Here is a 15,698-nt window from a genome sequence, read left to right as displayed (position 1 = left end):
TTCTACAATATGTCTACTGCTTTCCTGACTCAGGTCTTTGTCTTCAAAATTTTCATGCCTAGAATTTATTCACTCAGATACTCATTGTACAGTAGAGGAAAAGGAAAGACAACCTCTGCAGTCAAACCTGGGCTTAATTCACAAATATGCTACCTACTAACATGGGTGATCTTTGGCAAGTTTCCCAAACTTCTCTGAGCCTTCATTTCCTCATCTGTAAGTTGGAGACAATAATAGGGAATTATGCTGGACATTTTGAGGATTAGTGAACACCTGCTCACAAATTATCTAACACTATGCATGGCACCCAGTATGTGCTCCACTCCCAGGACTTGGGTAAAGCAGAGGAGACTTCAGTTCTTACCATTGTGTACTTTGGGAATGGCTGACAATTTCAAAGAAAACTGTATTTCATGGACAGATCTGTATTTTGAATATATCAATAGATGTGTGTTTGGTGAAAATGAAGTATGCTTTTTGGCAGGAAGCCATGCATTTCTCAGACAGTTATGCATGAAGCATTGTGAATCCTTGGGTTTAGTTATATATGGCTCATTGTGCATTTTGCAGAGAGTATGGCACTTTATAGACAGTGCATTTGAGGACATCTGAAAGTTGCACAGGGCCACACATTACATGGCCATCAGTGGATTTTCAAGGCAGCGGTGCATTTTGTGAAGATCTGCATTTTGAACCCACCTGGGGTGATGAGTTTTAATATCACTCTGCTTGTAAATACATCTTCAACCTCCTGTTAGTTACTTGTTTGTCTTGTAAACTCATTTGGTTTTCTTTTTCAGTCTAAGGCTGGAGCCAAAATAGTTAAGCTTGAGCTGAAAAATCCATGACATAATGAAATTCTTTCATTAATCCTTTATAGTTCTGTCTGACCTCCATATATATAAATCTGTGCATGTATACACACACACACACACACACACACACACATTTTTTCTGGGAATATAGAGATTAAAGTGTTAAAAGATCTACTTTTAAATTCTTTTTTGTTTTAATTTTGTCTCCTACCAATTCCCCTTCTACAGGGATGTAATTGAAAAAAAAAATACAACTGAAAATATGGAGCCATTAGATCGAAATGAAAATCTTAAAAAAAGTAAAAATCAAATCTCTATAAATTAGAGGGAGGAATATAAGTGTTCTGGCAAAGACTGGAACACATTCCTTTACTTCCTGGCACATAGCTAAAGTACTGTCCCTGGCCTTCTGTAAATCTGGCTTTGGCCACATGGCTGAGTTCCAGGCCAGGCCAGGAGACACACTGAACCAAGCACCTCAGTTGCATTCACTTTGTGAATCTTCCCAGTTCACCTATGAAATTCATGTCAACCACATGTTAAAAATGGGGAATCTGAGTTTCCCCCAAATTAAATAATTTTCAAAGATCCCAAATCAGTGGTCAGGGGAGCAAGTAACTGATCTTAATATTAACAGCTTATTGGATAATGGACATAGATAATCAAAATAATGTATAGACCATCTACTAAATACTTTTGGAGGGTTTACCAATGTTACTGCAAACAATGGTCCTATAGGCCAAAATAAGCAATTAGAAAAATGATGCCATTTTCAATAGCTACACAAACTATAGTGTCTAGAAATTAAGCTAACACAGTATGTGCAAATTGTGTAGAAAAAATATGCAAACATTATTGATATAAATTAAAAAAATAATTTGGCCTTGGACAATCTAAGCTCAACACACATTGTAGTTTAAGAGAGAAAATAGGAGACAGTAACAGACACACAGACAGAGAGGTTGAGAGGCAGGCAGGAGTGTGGTCTCTATAAGATTATACAATATTGGTAATCAGGTGAGTTATTGAAATGTTCTCAGGACTTTTGCTCTTAGGAGGGAAGAGGGGTGAGAACAGAGTTTGGGACACATGTAGATAATGTTAGATGTTGTTGCTACTTGGACTACTAAGGCCCTTTTCAGACTGCAAGAGGTGAGTAGAAAGCTGTAAGTAGTTAATAAAAACTAGACTGAGTAATTTGGGGTCAGGACTGAGCTCTGTGCCATGATTCCCCCTAATTTAATTGTTTAATTGTTTAATTTAATTTTAATTCCCCCAAATTTAATTGTTCTTGCAATCTATTTGGTACATGGGACAGATCCGTAGCCCCAATGTCCCCCAGACCAATAATCAGGAGACCTCTGAATTTCCAGCTGCACCCCACACTCAAGGCAGAGCTTCCTGGGGCAGTGAGTTCATTTCTTAAATAAGCCAGGGAGACGTGGGCACAGAGAGCAAGAGATAAACTCAGGCTAAATGTCTAACTAAGGAACGGATACTTGATTAGTCTCTTCTCTGCAACAAACAAGATGGTCCTCTGACCCGTAGTGGTTTCTGTGAAGGTCTCTTCCAGCTCAGCTCCCTGGATGCTAAGCTCATATCTTGCTCCACATGGAAAGGCTCTTCATTTTGCAGAGAGAACATGTACAAGTAACCTCCCAGGGCTGAAGTGTGTGGGCTCTTCTGAGTTCTGCAGGGTTGACATATGAACTGCCTATGTTCAAAATAATTTCTATGTAATGTATTCAGAGCAGGCTGCCCCAGGGAGTCCAGTTACCTCTTGGTGTGCTGTCCTTAACAAGGGGTCCCACTAAAGCCCTGGGCTCTGAGGAAGAAGCTTCAATATCCTGCTGTGGCCACAGTGACACGCTCTCATCAAGAAAGATAACCTCTCCTTGTGAACTCTTTGGACTTTATTCTGATTTCCAAGAAGGAAATGATCGTAGCGCCATGGGTCTTACAAGTTTCTAGAGGCGGAAAGTCCTGGATCCATCCCCTGCCTTTTCCCATCACTGGCTGGATCACAAAAGGGAAGCTGCTTAATTCTTGAAGCCTCAATGTCTTCAATTTTCAAAAGGGAAACATTGTTCCTATCTCGAACTATTAACAGAAAGACATGAGATTCTATGTGTAAAATGATCAAATCACACAACTTCACTCTCTAACATTTAGAGTATTTGTTCAGGTTTTTGAGTGTTTAATTCTGGATCCTTCAGCATGCCATTTCACCTCTCCTACCCTCAGTTTATTCATCTAAATAAATGGGATTAATATCATCTACCTCATAGTGGTTACTGTGAAAATAAATTCAAATTCTGTTGTATAAACAGTAAAGGACTGAAAAATAAACATCATTACCATCAGAATTTGATTATAGATTTATTTTTCATTTCTCTCCTTGGTAACCTAGACATCTTCTAAAAAAAGGTTTAAGAAAAGAAAGGTTAAAAAAAGAGTAAAATTGCCCAACCCCTCACCTTGAGTTTTGGGGAAAAAAAGAGAGAGAGAGATTGAGGACTGGAGATTCCCTTAAAATTTTTAAAAGAAAAGTCTGGTGTTTTCCAATTTTCTTAGATGAGATACAGCAAGATTAGCCTTTAAAACATTAAAATTTTCCTCTGGCTTCTTCACAAGGGAGAAGCTATAAGGAAACCTGACTAAATTACTTTTTAATTGGCAAAACAATAAATCAGTGAAGATGTATTCTTTCTGTATTACAGAATGACTCTGTTGGATCTAGAAGTGAATCACATAGTGTGACATTGTTTTGTCTTTCTTCTTTTTCACAAATTTATAGAGATAGACACACTAAGGATGAAGAAACATATGAGTCCTAGAATAATAATTTGACCTTTGGATCAGATGATAAAATCCCTGACCTTTAATTCAACCCAGGATTGAAGGATTTCAGGAATGATTTTCAATATTCTAAGGAGATCATTACCAGACCTAATGGTATTTTGGTAATAACTAAGTGCCTCAAAGGACCAATCAAGGATTATGGACAGTTCTGGTCTGTGCCTGGATTAAGAGGCACAAAATGACTCTGGCAAGATGATGTCATAATCATTCTCAACATTTGTGCAACACTTTATAGCTTACAAATGACCTTCTTATTCATCACATAATCTGAGCCTTCCAATAACTCTGGGGAGTAGAAAGGAATAATATTAGAATTCTCTTCTTACAGATAAGGAAACTAAAGCACAGAAAATTTTCATGACTTAAGTATATACAGCCTAGAAAGTGTCACAGTTGAGATTGAAATTAAGGTCTGTCTGACTTCAGAGTCCAAAGGGAATATTATTACCAAATTCTTCCATTTTGAAGAGAGAACATGTGTCCAGGTCCTCCAGGGTGAATCGCATGGGTTATTCCAAAACAGAGCTCAATGTTGCAAAACAGAGTCTGAAGATATCAATTTTAAAGACTCAACAAGAAGGAAACCAGACCAAAATGGTCACAATACCAGGATAAAAATCCAGAAATAACATTTCAAGAACAAATTGGTTAGAGACCAGAAAGAGAATACTTAATTGCTAAAGTATAGATTTTGCAAGAGGGCTGCAAAGACTGACAGGGAATTTATTACATGTGCTTTGGGCACATTATTTAACTCTTCTGTGGTAAAATGAAGATAATTCCTCCTACCTCATCTGTAAAATGAGGAAACCAGTTTCTACCTCATGAAATTGCTGTGAGGATTTTATAAGATATCTGAATGGCTTTGCTGCACACCTGAAACTAACACAATATTGTAAATCGACTATACTTCAATAAAAAGAATTTTTTAAAAGATTGTATGACCATGCCCGTATAATGAGGATCATTGTCATGGCTTTTAAAAGATCATTCATATGAAACAAGCATGATGAGTCATTTTTTCTCTAGAACAAAATGCTTGAGAACCCCTTCACCTGGCCTTTGGGCCCTGCTTCTCAATGTATTGAAATGACAGAGGGTATGATATCTGCCTACACAAAAATAAAAGGACTACAGACTCCAGAGTCTAAGACACCTTACTGGGAATATGGGAGTCCAGTTAGAAAGGTCAGCTGGTACTACTTGCTGGAGATCTTTGTGCCAGAACTTGGGCTCAACTCTGCAGGTGGTACATTGAAGGCTTTGGAATAAGAGAGTGACATTCTCCAAGACATGTTTCAAGAAGTCTCATCAGGCTGCCACCTTTGGAAGTAGAGGGATGCACTGGAAATTTGTTGAAGGACTCCAGCCTAAGGAAGAGAAGCAGGAACCAACCATGAAGGCTTAGAATTACTCCTCTCAGGGGTAATGAGTGGCCATGGACCACTCAAGGATTAGCTACAATTCAAAGCTGGACTCACTTTTTAAAATTTAGTTGTTTTTAAAAATTGTGCTTGTTTGTGGTTCAACCCATCAGACCAGGTGCTATACATAGTCACCAAAGTGACTATGTCACATAGTCATCATAGTCACCAATGTCACACAAGTTTGTGGTTGATTTTAAATATCAATTTTCAATACTCACTCTTGTTCTTTGTGTCCATCTGCAGGTGATTAAAATCCTATCTGGTTTCCCCTGGACTCAGACATCAATACCTTGTCAATGCTGTTCTCTGCTGGCGTCAATGGCTCTTTCACAGACTGTATCTTCCTTTTGTGCCTGAAAGACATTCATAATGAACTCCATATTCCCTCACCCCTGCCTCTCTGCCTTTGTCCTCTTATCCATGCCCATGCCCATTTTTTCTACTCTCTTAGCTCAAGAACTGTTCTTTTGTACCGTTTGGATTTCTGGCTACTCCTTGATTTCTTTTCACTACTCTGTATTCATGCTGACCTTTTTTTTTTTTTTTTTGATTTTCCTGAAACAGTTATTGCTTGACAGCATTCATCACCTCTGGGTATAGAATCATTTACTCACCATGCATCCTTTCTTTCCTGTTGAAGTTCACTCAGTGTTACCTTTATTTCTGCTTGATTCTGCTCTGCTGCAATCTGACTTTCCATTATTATTCTTATCAGCAGTCTGTTATTTACAAAGTGCAGAAATAAGATAAGCTCCTTCTAATATAGATGGGACACAAGCAGTGTGGCTGGGAATAAGAAATGTGAAAAGGAAAACAGATCTACAAAAAACAGAGCTGGAGGGGTGTTACTGATGGCTGGATGAAAAATGAATTGAAGAAGGGTTTTGGGGTAGAAAAGTGAGATTGAAGCAGACATAGTTATGTTCCAGGAGAGGAAGTGAGAAAAAAATCATTACTGCTCATCTGCTCTGTGCTGAGCACTGCATGAAATCCTGTGAGTGCATCATTTCATTTCATCTTTGCTCTAGACTATGAGGCAGTATTAGCCCTATTTTATGGATGAAGAAACTGAGGTTTAGAGAAGTTGAGTAATTTTCTGTCTGAAGCAGAACCTGCACACAAATCCAAAGGTTATAAAGATATAAAACATTCATAGAGAGTTATTTGGCTATTATCTCAAAAAGCTTAAAATCTTACATCCATTAATCCAGTATTCCTAGATCTGGATTCCATCAGACCATTGGAGTCAATCATAAACAAATACTTGGAGATCCAGAAAAATATTTAGGTACTAACTGCTCATGGGATTGCTATTTGTAATAGTGAAAATACTATCACAGCCATATGTCTCAAGGAATAATAAAGTACATAATGGCATATCCAATCAAAGAGATTTGATGAAAACATGTTAAATAACATTTTAATGTCTGTAATAAAAGCTGAAAAATCCTCATATGAAAGTATTAAAAGTATAAAAATTAGAGATGCATATATATTTACAATAGAAAAGAGATAAAAATTTACAAACAACATATTAATGTTTTTAACTCATAGTTTCTTCTTTAAGTTATAATAAATAAAGTGTTTTCCCTCATTTTAAAGCAATATATACTCATCTCAGGAACTTGGAAAATGCCATCAAAATAAATAGAGTCAGTGGAAAATGGCAGCTCTATACTTCCTACTACTTAACGTCTTTAATCTTCATAACATGAGATAGACAAGTGTTTTAATGTATAGTTTTATGATTTTCTGATTCTCAATTTGAACATTTTGGAAAACATAGTCAAAAGAAGGAAAAGAAATAAAAATTTCTCATAATTTTACTGCCCAGAGATGACCACCAATAAACTTTTAGAATGTTTCTTATAACTCTTTACTGCATTATTTTCTATGGTAGAAATCTGGCTCCCTATACTGGTATTTTAGGAAAGGAAAAAAATCAACACAGGATTAGGCATAGGAGACTGGTGCTCTGAAGACACATGTGTTTATCCCTAACAGTTTACTCTTATTACAATCGTCAATGTATTTATATCACCCACTAGATTAGAAAGTCCCTCCTATAGCCATCACACATATTTTGCTCACAGATATGGTCCTAACATCTAGAATAATATCTGGCATTTAGTAGACTCTCAAAACATACTGTGAAATAATTAATGATGTAGGAGAATTTGCCCCTGCATGGTTTATTTGTCTTCAGATTTTTAAAAATGACTTAATTCAAATGTGTTCCATAGTTGCAGAAAATTATTTTTCCATTTCCTTAATAATGAAAATGGCCATATGTAGTTCAATGCTTCCTATTTTAGTGAGAAAGAAAAGATAAAATAAAACATGACTGGGACTTCCCTGGCAGTCCAGTGGTTAAGAATCTATGCTTCCACTGCAGAGGACATGGGGTTCAATCCCTGGTCAGGGAACTAAGATCCCATATGCCTTGCAGTGTGGGTGAAAAAACAAACAAACAAAAAAAAAGAAAAAAGAAAGAAAAAAAACATGATTTATTGGACAATTTTTCTGACACTGTGTCCCAAGCATTTGGCTTGAGTTAAATGATAAAAAGTAACAATATCAGTAATTGTTTTAAATGATATCAAACACATCAAGATAAAGCTTGCTTATTAGGGAACACAGATGCTGATACTGTTGAAAGATAAAAGCAAAAATGGGCTAAGTTTCTCCACTAGAGAAGGCACTCTGGAAAAGATATGACCTTGATTATTATAGAACTTGCGGTACACAGGAAGCAAGGGGAGACCCACAAGTTCTTTAAAACCACACGTTTTTCATTATGGTGTTTCTTTTTTTTCTTTTCAGCATTACTGAGGTATAATTGACAAATAAATTGTAAGATACTTAAAGTGTACAATATGATAGTTTGATATATATATACATTGTGAAAGAATTCCCCCATCAGATAAATTAACACATTCATCACCTCACGTATTTTGTCCTTTTCCTTTCCCCGTTGGTGAGAATGTTTAAATTCTACTCAGCAAATTTCAATTATACAGTACAGTGTTATTAATCATATTCACTATGTTATATATTAGATCTTCAGACCTTATTCATCTTACAACTGAAAGTTTGTACGCTTTTACCAACCTCTCCTTATTTTCTAAATCTTTTCAGCTCCCTGGCAACTGATTTTCTACTCTCTGTTCCTATGAGTTCAACTTTTCTTTTCCTTTTTTGTTTTAGATTCCACATGTACATGATACTATACATATAGTATTTGTCCTTCTCTGTCTGGCTTATTTCACTTAGCATAATATGTTTATCCATATTGTCATAAGTGACAGGATTTACTTCTTTTCTTAAAAGCTGAATTATATATATATATATATATATATATATATATATATATATAATATTTCACATTTTCTTTATCCATTCATCCATCAACAGACACTTAGGTGGTTTGCATACCATTATGCTTTTTAAATTTTGATTTATTGCTCTGCCAACTGAAGCATATCTTCGAGTGATTTTTAAGGTCATTTTTACCATATATTTTTGAGTCTTTGCAACGTAATATTTTCATGTTATTTGAAAATGCTTCTATTGTTTTCAAATATGAATGACATCTTGGTTGATATAATATTCTTTGGTAACCTTTATTTTCTCCAAAAGGTTGAACCCTTTTTCCTTTGTCTTCTAACACTTAGTGATACAGAAATGTCTGAGAATAATCCAATTCTTTCTATCAGTATTGAAAGAAATGAATACCTATCATTTTTAAGTTGGATTTTCATTACCTATTTTCCATACTTAGACTCTTCTCTGTCCTTGTTTTATTCTACATACAAATAAAACACTTTCATATCCTAACAATCATTCTTTCAATTTCATCACACTTGGCCTTTTCATCTCTTATGATTTGGTGCTCTTTTAGAGAATGTCTTTTTATAGAAATCTGCTTCACTGTTTTAAAGTTAATTAACTAAGAACATAAAAATATTTCCCTTCATAAGTAATTTTCAGAGGTTAAATATCCACAAGTTTTGATGAAACTATTTCCTTTACCTTGTTTTGTAGTAAATTTTTTCATGATTCTTGATTCACTATTCCAATTACTGTACATTTTATGTTTTATTACAACTGCCCAATTATCTGAAGATTTTATTTTAATCATTTTTGAAAGAAGGGTATCTACCCAGACTCAGCACTTGCTGAACAACGTCCTGTGTATTCTGCCCTGGGTTCCAACCTGTTTCTGATTGGGTGTGAGTCACACTCCCTTAGCAGATTAAGAACAGGTTATTCTTACTCATTTCCATAAGCAGCTTCTAAAGGATTTTCACCCATGAGATCTTGGATGAAATGTAATCTTTTCCTTCTCTACTACTCTTCATAAGATGGAATATACTACTGCCAGCCACATACAAATCCCTATCCCAATTTCTAGATACGTTTTCTGCTTTTGCATTTTCTGAGTTGGAAGACACCAATTGGAAAATATGGTGAGAACCACAGAAATTTGGTAATAACCCAGTTTTATGACAGTTACGAAAAAACCATGACTTTGAAAACCAGGGAAAGTTGACAAAAGGTCTTGCTAGCTATTTTAAGGGTGGGGGGTGTTATCTAGCAACATTTTTTATTTTCTGCTTGATTTCTAAATCCACTGAAGGTTGGCATAGAATCCTGGCAAACTGAGATGAAAACTCAGTTTTCTAATAATAAAATTGGTGGAGAACTTAGACTTAGTTCTGCAGCCATGTGGGCTTGTTATTATTTTACCCTGAATTTGACAGACCTGTCCAGTCCCAAGCAGAGTGAAACAAACTCAAGACTACCCTGTCAGTGTCATCTCTAAGATCTAAGACTGATAGAAGAGAGCTTGTGTTTTCTAAAAGGAGGAATGAATAAGGGGCACTTGTGTAACATTCTAAAGGTCCCTCCTAGAAACAGGAGGAGAGGGGGATAGATGTTCCTACCTGAACATGGGAATGTTCCCCCTCTTTGCAGTTGACACCACAGAAGTGGAAGGAACACCAGTTGCACATTTTAAATCAGTTCAACAGGATAAATATTTGAGGCAATTTTCTCTCTGATCATGAGATTGGGTTGGTAAGCTTTCAAAACAGCCTGTTATATTTTTCCTGTGCCTTGAGGAATTTAGGAAACCTGTTGTCTGGGAAGCTAACCTGGCTCTATTTTTGTTTTAATTCCTCTCTTATTTTTTCCAGATTTTCTACAAGAAACAAACTGTTTAGAATCAGAAAATAATAACAATTAATAAGCAGGTAATACATAAATGTTGACTTTAAAGAGTAACACTTACTCTTAAGTTGAACATATTCCCCTGTACACTGTATGCTATTTTGCATATATTAGTCTGCTGACTGTCAAAACCTAATACCACCACTTGGCTGGCTTTAACAACAGACACTTTTTTTATCATAGTTCTGGAGGCTGGAAGTCCATGGTTGCGGTACCAGCAAGTTATATTTCTGGTGAGCATTTTATTTCTTGATTGTAGATGGCTGCCTTCCTGCTGTATCCTCACATCACCTCTCCTCTGTGATTAAGTGGAGGGAAACAGATGTCTAGCATCTGTTGCTCTTATAAGAACACCAATCCTTAGGTTGATTAGGGCCCCACCCTTCTGATTTCATTTAAACTTAATTACCTTCTTAAAGTTCCTACCTCCAAATACAATTGTATGGGAGTTAGGGCTTCATAGTATGAATTTAGAGCAGAGGTGCAATACAGTTCATAATATCACAATACTAATCTACTTTGAGACAATGTGAAGAAAAAGTTTTATCAGGTAAACATTATGCCCAATCTTGTGTAAGCAAACATAAATTTCCACAGACATAAATTCAATTTAGTGGGTTTTTTTTTTTGAGTATATGAATCCTGTGACCAAAGAACAATTTCCTTAAAAATTTAGAAATATAGAAGTCCTGTTTCCTTTGCCAGCTCTCCTCTTTACAGTAAAAGTAGTAGTAGTCAGGTAGTTTATCCCACAAAGTGTTGATGACCATTACTATCAAATATTTTAGTAACTTTCAATGAAGATTGACAAGGATTTATTTTCCTAAAGATTTCTGGATATAAGCTTAACACCTCGGTTATAAAAGCACTATTAATGCAGAGATAATCTTGAATAGTTAGCAGGTAACAAATGTATCTATTGTAACATAAAACATTTACTTAGAATAAGTATTTAAGACTATATAATCCAGTGAAAGAAACAGAATTTTAAAGGTACTGTAATATTTTAAACAAAGTTTAAATTCTAGTTTGGGAAGTGTTATATTTAGTAAATATTATAGTGGTGATAGTTTTATTTATATTTCTTTACTTTTACTGATGTGTCCTAGATTCATACTTTATTGAAATCGATTAATTATACTATTAAAATGATTAATATGGCATTTCTTTCCTCTTTGTTTAAATGTTAAGCAAAGCTTTGAAAAAAAATGAGTTTCTGTAAGAGTTAAGAATTGTGTTTTGTTGTAGTAATAGAGATCTGAAATAACAGTGGCTTAAGCCAAATAATAGCTATTTTTCTTTAAAAAAAATCAAGATCAAAGGTTGTCTGTTCATGGTGGACATGGTGGTATCAGAGACCTGAGTTCCTTCTGTCTGCTCTGATTTTTTTTTTTTTTTTTTTTAGCATCTGAAATTTCAACCTGAAGTTTTCTTCATGGGCAACTGGAGCTCTAGACTTACATCTGTGCTTTAAGAAGGAAAAAGGAAAAAGAGGGAAGGACAAAAATGGTATTTGCCAGTTGAGCCAATGCCTTTAAAGAACTTTCTACTTCTACTTATATGTCACTGACCTTCTCTATGTGCAAGTGGGATTTAGAGTCATCCTTTAGCTGGCCATATTGACACAGTCCAGAGGTTATTTAATAAGAAGTGATATAGATATTGGCTAGGCAACTAACAGGCTTGCCACAGCTATTAATAATCTTTTATTCAGTACCAGATCCCTTCTCACTGTGAATGTATAATTAATTGTACTGAATAACATTCTAAGTAATAAACATTTTAAAATTCTAGGTATTAAAAAAATGTAAACCCATAAGGGACCTCTCAACCTGCTCTGGTTCTATTTTTCTGTTTCACAGAAACTGCTTTACCAGATGGGGGGTATAGGGGTTGGAGGCAAAGCAGATTAATTCTTTATTTGGTTATTAACTAATTAATTAATTAATCAGTTCAATAAACATATTTAGCACCCATACATTTAGGCATTATATAATTTGAGGCAAATAATTACTGTATTTGTATAATGCATTACAGTTTATAAAGGATTTTCATTTACATATTCCCATTTAATCTTGATGTAGCACCAACAGGTAGGAAACAGACATTACTTCCATATCCTGTAAATAACTTTGAGGAACTAGGAGTTTAATAAGAAGTGCAATCTATAAAATTGGTGAGGGGGCTTCCCTGGTGGCACAGTGGTTGAGAGTCTGCTTGCCGATGCAGGGGACACGGATTCGTGCCCCGGTCTGGGAGGATCCCACATGCCGCGGAGTGGCTGGGCCCATGAGCCATGGCCGCTGACCCTGTGCGTTCAGAGCCTGTGCTCTACAACGGGAGAGGCCACAACAGTGAGAGGTCCGCATACCGCAAAAAAAAATAATTGGTGTGGGTCACATCCAGCACTTGAACTGGGAAATTCCATCTCTTATGAATTCTAACTCTTTTGGCCTTAGAAATTGGGCTCTGTTGCAAATTAGAGAACTAAAAATCTCTCAGTCTTAAAATCTGGGATGTATGGAGGTCAGGAACAACCTAAAGAAGAGTGTTTTGGGGCACTAGGGCACCTTCTTAGCTTTCATATAAACATTTGAATGTAGCCATTTGAGTTTATCTAAAGTGATAATTCTTTTTTTTTTAATCAGTTATAATTGACCTATAGCATTATATTAGTTTCAGGTGTACAACTTAATGATAGATATGTATTGCAAAATGAGCAACACAGTAAGTCTAGTTAACATTCATCACCACACATAATTACACTTTTTTTTCTTATGGTAAGTACTTTTAAGACATAGCCTCTTAACAACTTTAAAATATACAAACAGTGATATTAACTATAGTCACCAAGCTGCACATTATATCCTCAGGACTTATTTATTTATTAACTAAAAGTCTGTACCTTTTGACCAACTTCATCCATTTTGCCCACCCCCCACCCCCACTTCTAGCAAACACCAATCTCTTTTCTGTATACATGAGATTTTTTTAGACTCCACTTATATGTGAAATCATATGGTATTGTCTTTCTCTTTTTGACTTATTCCACTTAGCATAATGCCCTCAAAGTCCATTCATGCTGTTGCAAAAGTCAAGGCTTCATTTTCTATAAGTGAATAATATTCCATTAACTATATATATATATATATATATATATATATATATATATATATATATATATATATATATATATACACACACACACACACACACATTTTTATCCATCCATCAAGTATTTTGATTAGCTATGGTCACCGGTTGTTATAGGGGATATAAGTAAAGCATTCTCCTACCTTAAAGGCAGAATATTGAAGAGAAACAATACATTTATGCAAATAATTTTAAGACAAGGCAACTATTATTATATGCAGTACAATAAGGGAGTGACTAAAGGGTTTGGGGGTCTAAGAAATTGTAAATTATTGAGAATCTAATCCAGGTGAAGATAATGAGAACTTGACTGGAAATGATAATCTATAACTAAAAAGGAAATTTTAAAGTTGTAGATCCTGGTTTTATCTGTACAAAAGGAATAATGAAAACATTGTCAGTAGATTAGACAGCCAAATGAGAGAATAAAGGGAGAAGGAGAAGGAGAGGGAGAGAGAGAGGGTGCAGGGGAGATAGATAGTGATGGACATAGAGCTAGAGATACAGGTGGGTGGGAAGGGAGGGAGAGAGAGAAAAAAAAAGATTGGGATAGAGATAGATATTGAGAATGAGAGAGAATAGCAGAGGCAAATGAATATGGGAGTCTACCATGAGAAAGGACAGAGAAATAAATAAGCAAATTTTGCAAAGTTTGAGAAGGAAAATAATTTTAAATGTATGAAGAGAACCAGAAAATAACAATATCATGAATGACAAAGAAAACAATAGTTTCAGAAGAAGCTTGTTAAGCTAGGGAATCATTATCCTAGGCAACTGGTAGAGCTTGAGACACCTCTGAGAGTCTCTATCCAATGGAGCAAAGAAACCTCAAATTGGTATCTCATTTGAGAAAACTGTCTCAAGAGTGCAGTGAAAGACAAGATTTATACCCAGTCAAGGTAATGAAAAATTGATGCTCTATTTGTAGACTCTATGATTCACTGGATTTGGTGCTCATCAACAGAATTAGATGCCAGGAGTGTGACAAATCCACAAAAGACATGTTTCTTATGGATATAAACTCTGCCTTATTTTTTACAAATAATTTTCAATTTTACTGCTGACATTTTCTGTTATGGTACAATAAGGATGGTTGGTCTCATATATGACACAGCCTGACTTCTTTCGGTCTCTCTTGTGAACCAAATTATCTCAGGCCATGGGGACTGGGATTGCTTTATTTCTATTGTCTGCTAGGGATGAGCAAAGAAAATGAGTTTCGTATGACACAGAGTAAGAAGATAAGACAAAAACAGAAAGAGCCACACTGAGGAGGGATATTAGATATTTTATTGATCTCTTTTAAAATAAGTTGTAGTAGATGTAGCATAGTGATAGATTTGCAGAGTGTGCACTAGAATCTGGGGCACAGATCAATAGTAGTAACAGCTACTGTTTATTCAGCATATACACGATAACAGGTGTTTTCCATGCATTTGTTGTCATCTTCAATTCTTCCGACACCACCTTTTCCCCCATTTTACAGGTGAAGTTTAAGTAAAATATTTGAGGATTCAAAAACAGTGAATAGAGGGCTTCCCTGGTGGCGCAGTGGTTGACAGTCTGCCGGCCGATGCTGGGGACACGGGTTCGTGCCCCGGTCCGGGAAGATCCCACATGCCGTGGAGCGGCTGGGCCTGTGAGCCATGGCCTCTGAGCCTGTGCGTCCAGAGCCTGTACTCTGCAACGTGAGAGGTCACAACAGTGAGAGGCTCACGTACCGCAAAAAAAATAAAATAAAATAAAAAAGTAATGAATAGAAAAAAAATAGGATTTGAAGCTAGATCTGTTCAAAATGAAATACTGTTCATTATATCTTTATCTTTTGAATTTATTTTTTTATTATTATATTCTTTTATATCTTTATTGATAATTGCTTACTGTTCATTATATCTTTATCTTTTGAATTTATTTTTTTATTATTATATTCTTTTATATCTTTATTGGAGTATAATTGCTTTACAATGGTGTGTTAGTTTCTGCTTTAAAACAAAGTGAATCATTTATAAATATACATATGTTCCCATATCTCTTCCCTCTTGTGTCTCCCTCGCTCCCACCCTCCCTATCCCACCCCTCTAGGTGGTCACAAAGCACCGAGCTGATCTCCCGGTACTATGAGGCTACTACACACTAGCTATCTATTTTACGTTTGGTAGTGTATATATGTCCATGCCACTCTCTCACTTTGTCACAGCTTACCCTTCCC

The sequence above is a fragment of the Lipotes vexillifer genome, unplaced genomic scaffold (assembly GCF_000442215.2).
Source record: "Lipotes vexillifer unplaced genomic scaffold, Lipotes_vexillifer_v1.1 scaffold893, whole genome shotgun sequence".
Classification (NCBI taxonomy): domain Eukaryota; kingdom Metazoa; phylum Chordata; class Mammalia; order Artiodactyla; family Lipotidae; genus Lipotes; species Lipotes vexillifer.
The sequence above is the reverse complement of the archived record's forward strand: the minus strand, read 5'-3'. Positions refer to the sequence as shown.